This window comes from Alligator mississippiensis, chromosome 14, assembly GCF_030867095.1.
Source record: "Alligator mississippiensis isolate rAllMis1 chromosome 14, rAllMis1, whole genome shotgun sequence".
Taxonomy (NCBI): domain Eukaryota; kingdom Metazoa; phylum Chordata; order Crocodylia; family Alligatoridae; genus Alligator; species Alligator mississippiensis.
The window spans coordinates 8,370,293-8,380,687 of NC_081837.1; the positions used below are offsets into that span (position 1 = coordinate 8,370,293).

General features: G+C 41.7%; 1 protein-coding gene across 1 annotated transcript in view; it reads right to left on the minus strand.

The window, feature by feature from the left end:
• LOC102563781 (exonuclease V) overlaps positions 1–4,370 on the minus strand; it is a 264,829-nt gene extending 260,459 nt beyond the window's left edge. The window contains exon 1 of the mRNA XM_059717112.1: positions 4,193–4,370. The gene's annotated coding sequence lies outside the window, so the exon portion shown is untranslated. The remainder of the gene's footprint in view (positions 1–4,192) is intronic.
• Between the last annotated feature and the right edge of the window lie 6,025 nt (positions 4,371–10,395).

Consider the following 10,395-nt stretch of genomic DNA (forward strand, 5'->3'; position numbering starts at 1 on the left):
GCCAAGGCCCAACCCATCATTCCTCTGATCTTTTTCGTTGACTAGTATAACTTTGGCTGATAAAGAAATTGGTATAAAATAAAAGCTGCTCATGTAGATCTTTAAAAATGGGCTGTCACATTTGTTTCATACTGGGTGTCAGACTTAATTTTTCCAATGATAGAATTAGGACTCACAATGCAAGTGAATTAGCATCCAACCTCTACATTTTGCAGTCCAGTGTCAACAGGAGCAAAAGCAAAGTCTACCCCCACTGAATCCTTAAAAAAGAAAAAAAAAAAGCAGATCATCTCTCTCCCACTCTGGGGCTCTGTGCTCTCAGGTCATTACAATATATTTCAACCTCTGGCAGTCCCCAAGAACCTGTGATTATTCAACTTCTTTCCCACGCTGCACCAACTCTCTCTGGTCTAAGAGCATTGCAATACATGTCATTCTTTAGTTAAAAAAAAGAAAAGAAAAGGATGGAAGATGACTGGAAATAATGGGTTTCCCTTGGAAGCTGAGAAATCTTCAGATTTCTTGTCGCCAAGATACAGCCTGGAGAAGCTGACCAGCGGTGAAAGGCGGGCCAAGGAGGAAAGAAAGGAAGCACCAGTGGAATATAATACCTAAGTGGAGAGCATCAGTATCATAACCCCCTACACCCAACGTTTTCAGTCTCATCTCCCCATTATTCCTGTACTTTCAAACAAGCTCACAGTTCTCTAGGGAGACATTATGCTTGTGCACAGCTCTCCCCAAACAATTTTCTCCAAGGTGCTGTCACCTCTTTTGGGCTATCTAGAGCAAATTTTATCTCAGTATTTCTCCAACTTGCCACTCTTCTGAAATGTTACCTCTCCCCCTGTGAAAATGGGCTAGTGCTGATTTATTTAGACCCCAGATCCTATCTATGCTGAGAGACCTGGCTAATTATATTCCACTGCTCAGATTTCCTTTCCTCTCCCCACCCAAGAAGAATTCACCCAGCGTCCCTCAAATAGACACGAAGTCAGGTAAATAGGCACTGAATATCTGAGGAAGGAACGCGTTTGAGCTGCTAAAAACTGGTGCAGAGCTGAACTTTAAAAGTTAAGCGCACCGAAAAAGAGACAGATTTCTGCCCTTTTCTCATGGTCTTCCCTGGTTTTCCTGGCAGGCACTTTGTTGGACTAGAAGTGGAGTGGGAATTTCCCTGAAAGAAAATCTGAAGGCCTGGGATGTTACGTGATTAACAACAAAAGAGATGTCCTTCCCTGTTGTTCAGCAACCGTTTAAATTAAACTGACATTCACCAAAAACGAACCGAACCTAAAAAGTTTTATGCAGTGTGGGCCAGAATTTTTGACTCCAGAATAAATCACCTTTGTGGTGGAAACAAGTGGATGAAAGGCTGCCCTAAGAGGGATTTCCTTGATATAAAGAGTAGGGAATATGTCATGAATGCCGAGTGCCCCTGGAGGCTGGGCGGGCATGGCGAGCTCCCGCAGATGGCAGTGGGAGCATAGCGGTGTTGAGCAGGGAGGGTGGTAACCGCAGACGGGCACGGCGGTGTTGCAGAGGTGGAAAAAACAGATGCCGCTGGCAGCATTGGCACTGGCCAGCGGCAACCAGGGACTGCCTACAGATACCTCTGGTCGTATCGGCACAGAGCGCCAGGGGGTGAGGTTGGCAAGCAGTGACTGTGTTGGCAGCACTTTTTGCAGGGGGTGCACCGCCAAGCTCAGGGGGTGCTCGTGCACCTGTGTGTACCCCCTACGTGTCGCATAAAGCGGGGAAGGGCTGGAAGAGGCAAGATATCCATAGGGCCAGAATGGAACGGGCTCCATTGATGCCCATCCCACTAATCAACTCTTAGCAGCTCTCTTGCAGGCATTTTAGTCCCCAGTCGAACAGCAGATGGCTTGGAGCCACCACTCTCCTACCTACAAACCAGGTCCAATACCAAGCACGGCAGAGCTCAGCTAAACCCCAGAATCTGGCATTTGACTGAAAACCACTTCCTTTCTCAATAATATAACTTTCTGTTCCTTGTCAGTGATGTCCCAGCTATTAAGACCTGCCTTAAAGAGCTATATAATGAAAACCCATTTGCAGCAGACATCAACAAGAAGATTTACAGTGCCTACAAAACCAGGCTGCATATTTCTGGGGTGTCACTGACTGGCACATTTTTAACCATTGATATATATGTATCTAGGCAGAGTCTACTCAAAACCCTACCAGCTCTCTAGGTGTCCAAAGAGCCTTCCAGGAACCTGCCACCCCCTCACCCCCACCAAAAAACAAATTACACAATATACAAAACCTGAATTTATCATGAAACCAAAAAAAACGCAAGTCTAAAGAAAATAAACCTGTCTAAAAATCACCTAACAGCAGACTCTTTTTCATACAGAGTTTCCTTCATGAAGGAAAAAAATTTAAAAAGGCAGCAAGCAATCCATTTTTGCCTTTTTTAGGCTACTTTTATGTTAAAGAGTCTTCAGGGGCGATATGATTTTGTTTAGCTCGTCTATCAAAGATCCAGCTTTTTCTTTTATGGCCAGAGAGAGGAATTCAGCCTTACATGATATTTTAATAGGAAGCGCCTGAAATGACAAATTAAGAGAAAGAGTATTTGTGACAGTGATAAAGGGAAAGTTTAAAGCTTGTATTTAGATAAATTGGCTGGAAAATTTGATCCACACACTCTTTCAAATATGATTATACAAACATAATTTGCATAAATATTATAATTAAAATTCTGCCTATAGCATAATAAAAAAAGGGGAAAATGGTATTAAATGATCAAGGCAGGAACGTTTGAAATATCACTGTGTGATGTTTCATGGTATCCATTAAATAAGTAATTTATTGCAAAACCTATCAAAGAAAAAGGAAATTAAGTCAGATATGGCTGGCTTTTTAGTTTGTGGCTTGATTTTTCAGAGGTTATCATTACTTTCAGAACACACTTGATTTTTTTTCCAAGGTAGTAACTCAAAGGAATTATAATATTGGATCTGCTTTAGAGCTGGGACATGTAGAGTTCAGTATTTCTAGTGCCTACTGATAAGCAATTCCTGATAATCAGGACCAGTGACCATTCGTTTTCCAGTGGAAGTCCAAGTCCAGAACGCGCTCTCTTGTCCAGCAGACCCAGGGACTTCAAGATGAAAGAAAGGCTGGTGAAAGCAAGATTGCAGTTGCAAGCAGCCATTTGGAGAGGACATTACATGAGTGTACAACCTCCTCTGGGGCCAGCATGAGTGCTGCTCTATGGCACAACTCCTATCTCACATGCGAAGCGAGACCGGCTCAGAACTCAGATCTGAAATCCATACTGACTTTTTAAAGGCAAATGCAAGGATGATGCTTCTTCCTAGTCATGGGCAACCTTGTAGTAGCTGACAGCCTGTATGCCCACTTAGGTTTGAACCCAGCAAAGCACTTGAGCATATGCTTAACTTTAAAATATGAGGAGTTCAGTGCAGCTAGAACTATTTACGTGCTCAAGTGCTTTGCTGGATAGAAGTTATCGCTCTTCTGCAAAACCAAGGGCAGTGCTGGATTTCTTTGTCCTCTATTGACTGTAAGAGACACCCCTCTTAAAAATCCACATTTTGAACTTCCTGTAGCAAGGTGGTCCAGTTTCTTGCCACCCGGGGACCCGATTATAGTAGAGCTCTTCTTTCTCCAGTTTGTCGTGTCCCATACAGTCCCATTAGCAAAGCGTTGTGCCTGTAACTGGTCAACTTAAATGAAAAAACAGGGCAAACTTTGGGTCTTTTCTTGAATAAAGTTCCCTCTAAGAACTTTGGTTTGCAAGGAGGGAACAGATACATTAGTCTTGATTATGTCCTAGAGTTTTAGGCAAATCACACCAGTGGGCTTACTTGTAAAGATCATTCCAAAGAAGGAAGCTTTTAAACATCAAGCTCCAACTTGTTATGGACATCATGCATATTCATCCAGACCTCTCCTAGGATTCTGCAATCTTACTACTAAATTAAGTGCACTTTGGTGTTTTAGTCATTTACTCCTACGCTGGCCAGGCTTTAGCAATCACTTCTCAATTTAAGATCTAACACTGGAATCAGACTTGCAATTTGGATTGATAAAAGCAACCCCCTCCCCCCCCCAAAAAAAACCCCAAAAACAACAAATCAACAATACAAAAAAACTAAGGTGCATCAGCAGACCTACTGCTGTGCCAGAGTTGACCTACCTTAGTAAATCCAGCAGCAACAAATAATTTCAAGTAAGGTTGACAAGTTAAAAAAAAGTGCAAAACTTTGCATTATGAAATGTAGGATGTTTCAGAGTTAAGTCACTCATCAGCTGGATCAGATTTAAATCAATAGGAGAAGATGAGTTAAATTAATAGTTCTAAGCAGGGATAGAAAAGAGATAATGCTGTTCTCCTTCCACTTCAGATTGTGCCTTCTCTTTGATTACAACCTTGCCCTGGGAAAATGATGGATTGTGTCACAGTGGAAAGTTCTTCGAGACTGAAGACGAGGGAGGGGAAATACAAAGGTGAATTGTGATTACCTAAATGTTATCAAGGACTTCGTGGAAACCACAGATCACTCAAATTTCAGAGGAAATTAGATTCGGTTGTTGCATGGATTCAGAATTTGAGGAAGCAGAAATGCAACAAGAGATTCAAGGAAGATCAGAAATAACATTTGGTGTTTTAGGAGAGGATTTTAAGTAATGGAACTGCCCTAGGTAGCCTTGAAAAAAAATCTCACCCTGAATGTGCAGTATGTGTGCATAGTGAATCGCCTCCTACACGAGTACTAAACCTGCTTCTGTTTAGGAGCAGGGAGCTTTGTATCAGCAACGCTTCCAAAGCACAGTGGGTACAGACAGGAGGTGCAGAGCCTCAACCATGGTGCCGCGAGATCCTTTTCAGAGTACCACCAGGAGCTACACAATATTAGCACTGTTAGGTGTGCAAACACCTACACGATTCACAAATACACCCAGAGATTTTAAGTAGGACTCCTTGGTGTGAAAAGCATTCTGACCGGTCGTGATCTTTCTGGGTGCCTTGCAAGAGAAGAATTACTCTATTATTTTTCCATAGTCAAGGTAAGAGTGAAAGCTAAGGGCTGGCATTTTCTGAGGGGTGTCTGGAGTCTAGAAAGGTTGACAACCAGTAGCATAGAGAGACCGCATAATACAGGGGGACAAGTTGGGGCTGTGAGTTAATATAACTCCACTGAAGCCAATGCAGCTACACCTATTTACATCAACTGTGGGTCTGTCCCTTTGAACAGCACAGTCTGTTCTGCCTTGCTCTTACTTTAGGGGAAAAAAGTACAAGCCGAGTTAGGCAGCACTTCAGCGAGGCCATGGGAAAAAATCTCTCTTTGCCTTGCTATCACGAAGCCTGAATCCAGGGAAGTGCAAATGCTAGGTGTCAGCAATGCCTTCTGCCCAGCTGTTTTTCCCACGCTGGAGCGTGATGATTTTTCAAGCATCTTTTTCAGGCAGAAATTCCCACGTGTGCCCTCTCCCCTCCTTGCACTGACACCTTTCTGCACAAACAACAGCTTGTATTGCTGCTGCACTTTTCTGGATTCAGGAGGAGGAAAAGAAATAATTAACATTAATAAAACCCCCAAGCTAATGAGATGTTTGGCTTTTCTCTTCCACCTGTTTTTCTTCAGTACATGTCAGCTTGTGCCCTCCTACTGCCTCTGGCTACTTGCAGTTGTTTTTTCTGTGCTCCCTGTTACCTTCCTTGACCCTTGTTTGCACAACACAACATTTAAACTTGCCATTCCCCTGATGCCCTGTCTTCCCTGTTAGCTGCGGATCATTGCAATGCTGAGAAAAGAGGTCACCCTATTTATAAAGGGTTAATAAATAATTAACGGATGCTATAAGCCCACCCCTGTGTTACTGGCACAAGTGGTTTGTGCTATACGTAGTTATGTTAAACACAACCTCAGCAGGCTTTAAAAAACAGTTATAAGCAATGCATCGACCTGCGAGACCATGGAACCGTGGATTAACCATTTCCATCTCTACATCCTTTACTTCGCTTCTACAGCCTACTTATTCATGGTAGCCCGATATTGTTGTTGCTGCCCCCTTTTTTTTCCTGAAAGGGTTAGCCAACCCCAAAAACCATTTTTTTAGGGCCTAAACATTTGCCTCCTGCAGGAAGAGAAATGGGCAGTGCAAGTCTCTTGGACAACTTGTTTATGGGGTTGCTGCCACCACAGCTTTACCAGCCCTTCTACAATGGGAGAGGGGAAGCAGTCTATGTGGTCAGAAGGTTTCTTTTCATGCCAGCTTCACCATGCCATCTCCCAGATGGCAGAAGCTCTGTGGGCAGAAGTTTCCCTCATTCAGATAAAGGAGATGTGCCATCATAGCTTTGCTGGCCAAACTTTCTAGTGTAGACCAAACCTTAGTTTCTGATCAGGCCTTGCCACGTGACCCATTGTCTTAGGCAATAGCCTCCTATGGTTTCAAATATATATATCTATATAAAGAGACATCTTAAAATAATATTTATAGATACATTTGCATTAAGGGATTCCTCTAAAGAGAGTTTGGCACACCCTCAGCTTTAACTAGGTCTGTAGTTGGCTATATATCAAATGCATGCACAATGGCATCAATCAACACCTTTCTTCATAACTATATAAAGTGCAACCTGACATGGACTGAGAGAGGATAGGTTTTGCAGGTAAGGAGCTTGATTGGGATTTAAAAATCGGGGGATAAACTCCCAGCTCTACTATAGACTTCCTAAGTTACTTCTCGCTAGTCCCCCAGGCTCTGGGTTTGGTACAAACTCCCACACTTCGAATGCTCGGCACCCAGCAGCTCTCAATGACGACGAGGGATAGATTTTTCAGAACAACTTAGTGTCTTGGAGGTTTCGGACTTCCAGTTCGCTGTAACGTCACTGTGATGCCTGTATTTTCCATGTGATGTGCCTCTCAGCTGCTAAGAACAGAGAAAGCAACTGTTCTATTTCTCTGGGTGGCTTCAGCCTGTTACAGAGGAGGTACAAATGCCGTGATCACTCACAAAGGCTTTAGGTTTATTCTTTCTTGCTGCTGTTCTCCTTGAGCTAAAAACTGAGTCATTTTAGGTTGAAAGTATGTGTGACTCAGATTATGGAGAAGATAGATCAGCTTGCACAGCTAATTCCTCCCCAGGTTTAAAAATGAAGCTGTGATCTCTCTGCCTCTTCTGTTTATAAAGATGAAGCAAGCAATTACATGCAGAGTTTAGCTTAGTTCCCATATTGGCTCTACAGAACTTGCTTTGTATGAATACTGCCTGTAAGATCCAACGGGGAGGAAAGGGGAGAGCTACAGATAGCTATTGCTATGTAGTCACCTGTCTAACTATAAGCAGACTTTAAGTTCATTCAAACGTTTATGCTAAGAAAGCCTGACATTTAGTAAAGCTGCATCTTACAATTAAACATTTGCTGGCATGGTTACTAGGGCTGCGTGAAGCTTTGGTCCGTGATTCGATTCGGTGGACAAATCTCCAAAACCGAATCGAATCAGAGGACCCTTTAATCTCTCCAAATCAAATCGGAACCCTCCAAATCAATTCGGAGAGATTTGGAAAGATTCAGCGATTCGGACATAGGCCCTAGTGATACTGACAAAGAAGAAACCCTTTTCCAGTATAGCTGTGTCTAAACTAGGCTTGTTTTATGGTCTCGGCTATACTAGTAAAACATTTTAAATGTAGCTCACTCACAGGCTCAGCGTGACAGAAAATACAGAGAACAGCCCTCTTGCTTTTCACCCCACTTGCACCTGGTTTCCTTCCATCGGCTTCAGTGATGTTATACCACACAAGAGGAGAATCATGCTCTCACATCATGTAAATCTAATGAATGAATTCCAGGGCAAAAGCACGTTCCTTTTATTTAATGCTTTTGGAAACAATAATGGCAGCCTCATACCCAGAAATGAAAGGGCACAATCCACACCTGGAATAGCCTAGAAAAAACAATCTTACTTATCAGCCACTGCTTTATCTCCACCACCTTGGAGATTTACTTCAAGTAGAACAAAAAGAGAGAGAGAGAGAGAGAGAGAGAGAGAAAAGCCCCCAAACTTAAGAACAGTTTATTGAAGCTTTTAAAGTAAACTGCTGCAAGGTGTTTAGACCTTTTGATAAAGCAGCTCATATAAATCCTCTGCCTTTTTCACCTTCAGGCCCTAAGAACAATGCAGTCTCAATTCTAATGTCGTTTCCACTGCTGAAAATTTGTGACATCAATAAAATCCTAGTTTGTCAGTACAAATGGAATTTTAAATTGAATTCTTATCAAATTAGCCTTTCATCAAGGTCATGCAATATTGTGTGAATAACCTTTTCAGAAGCTGTGTACATGGTTGCTGCCAGAGGTGAAAATGAGACAAATTCTAATGAGATTACTCAGCTGGAACACTCAATAACATGCTATGGAGTGTACAGGGGTGACATTAGGTTTAGTGATAATTTAGGTAAATAGATCTACCAGTGCTCAAAACACAATGCTTTATTCTCCTGTCCGAAAATAAACACTTGCATTTATGGCGCCTAGCTCATGCTTATTCAAGAGCTGGGGAAAATAATTGCCAACTCGCCTCTGAGCAACTTCCAAATGCTCTGCTTCCTGTAGCTATCAGGATGCGCTGTAAATCATGCCTCTCTGCTGGCTGCTTTGATGTCTCTCTTCATTTCCAGACCGGTATTGTTTTGTGGTGTTTCCAGTTATGTGGGACCTACCAAAATCCCCCATCTACCCGGCAAACCTTTGCCAGCCTGTAAGTTTTGATATTAGGGGCTCAGTCCTGGGGGGTGCTAAATCTTTCTGCCCAACCAAGCAAAAGACTTAAAAGGAAGCAAGTTGGTTAAGACCATTCGTATGCTTATCACTCAGCTTACTCTTAATTGTTTCTGAATTAGGTTAAAATTCTCAGCATCTTGCCATGTGGAGACTTAAGAGGTTCAGTGAACTGCTTATGGACAAAGAAATGCCTTAACCCCTTTCAACAGCCTTTATTCATATGGCTACGTCCACAGATTGCAATGGCATATCTCATTCATCAGGAAATATCATCAGTGTAGCTCATCTAAGGATTGCCTCTCTTGCCAAAAAACCAAAGTGACTGGTGCCGTCTTTGCTGCCAGCTAATTCCTCCCCTATCTTGTAGCTGAATTAAACTATACCATGCAGAAACAAAATACATTGCAGTTGGAAAATACTCAAGGAGTTCTTCCCAAATAATCAAATAGCCGCATATTTGACAACTTCAAAAATATTTCAGCAAACATAATAGAGAAGATAATGATAATTAGGCTAGTATTTTATGCCATAATGCTCTTGAATGCCTACAAAAATACAATATTTTCAGCAAAAGATAATTGAAAAGATTATTTGGCTTATCTAAAATAACTTTTTCCAAGCCTCAGCACATCTGTTACAAGAATTCATGCAGACATATGGTATAATGTTGTAGATTCAACTTAATGTTTATCACTTTGAGAGAAATGTGGATAATAATGTGAAGGTTTGGGTTTTTTTTTTCCTTTTTGTCCACAATGGGGTTCCCTTGGTGGCAAATGGACATGATTATTTATCACAAGCCCCATGAGGAAGCCAAAAGGATTGAAAGAGCATAGGAAAATGGTAACAAACAAGGGTGCAAGAGGAGAAAATTAAAGAGATGTACAGGGTTAGATGCTTAGGCACACTAACTCAGTGCAACTCCATTGGGAACAATAAATCAACACCTACTTACAACAAATAGTCATCTGAATTTAGGTCTTGTAATCAAACAGGCCAAATTTTAAAAAATCCTCAACTCTACCTTTTCATATCCCAAAACTCAGCTCTTCACCTGCAGATAGGGGCCACATTTGCAAAATTAAGTATTTGAACTTGCAAATATTTTCAAACATGCAAATATAGCATGGCCTAAAGACCAACCTAAGACCTTTCATTGCAAATGCATGCTATTTGTAATAAGCTGCTTAGGTGCGCATGTGTCTGCTCTCTGACTGGATGACTTCAGCCCCATCTGCATTTTCTCTCCCACTTACGCATTCAGATCTAGAATTAAAATTCCCTCTGACTTCAATTTATTTTCATGAGTGTTCATGCTAGTCAAACTAAACTGCTTAACTTTGCAGAAAAGATCACAAAAACAGTTTAACTGAAAATTATTTTTGGTTTTGAATTAATGTTCTTATGGGGGGCAAAAAGTGTTCCATTATTAGTCACAGTAGTATAGCAGATGCAAGTACAATAAGGTTAATGTTTGAGCTGTGAGAAGAGCAGAGATTCAGTTAGAGAAGGATTTCAGAACTTGGCTTCATTTTAAATCAGACTACAACTTGTGAGTTCTTCAAAACTTGCCTAATTCTCTGCACAAAAGTATTTAAAGA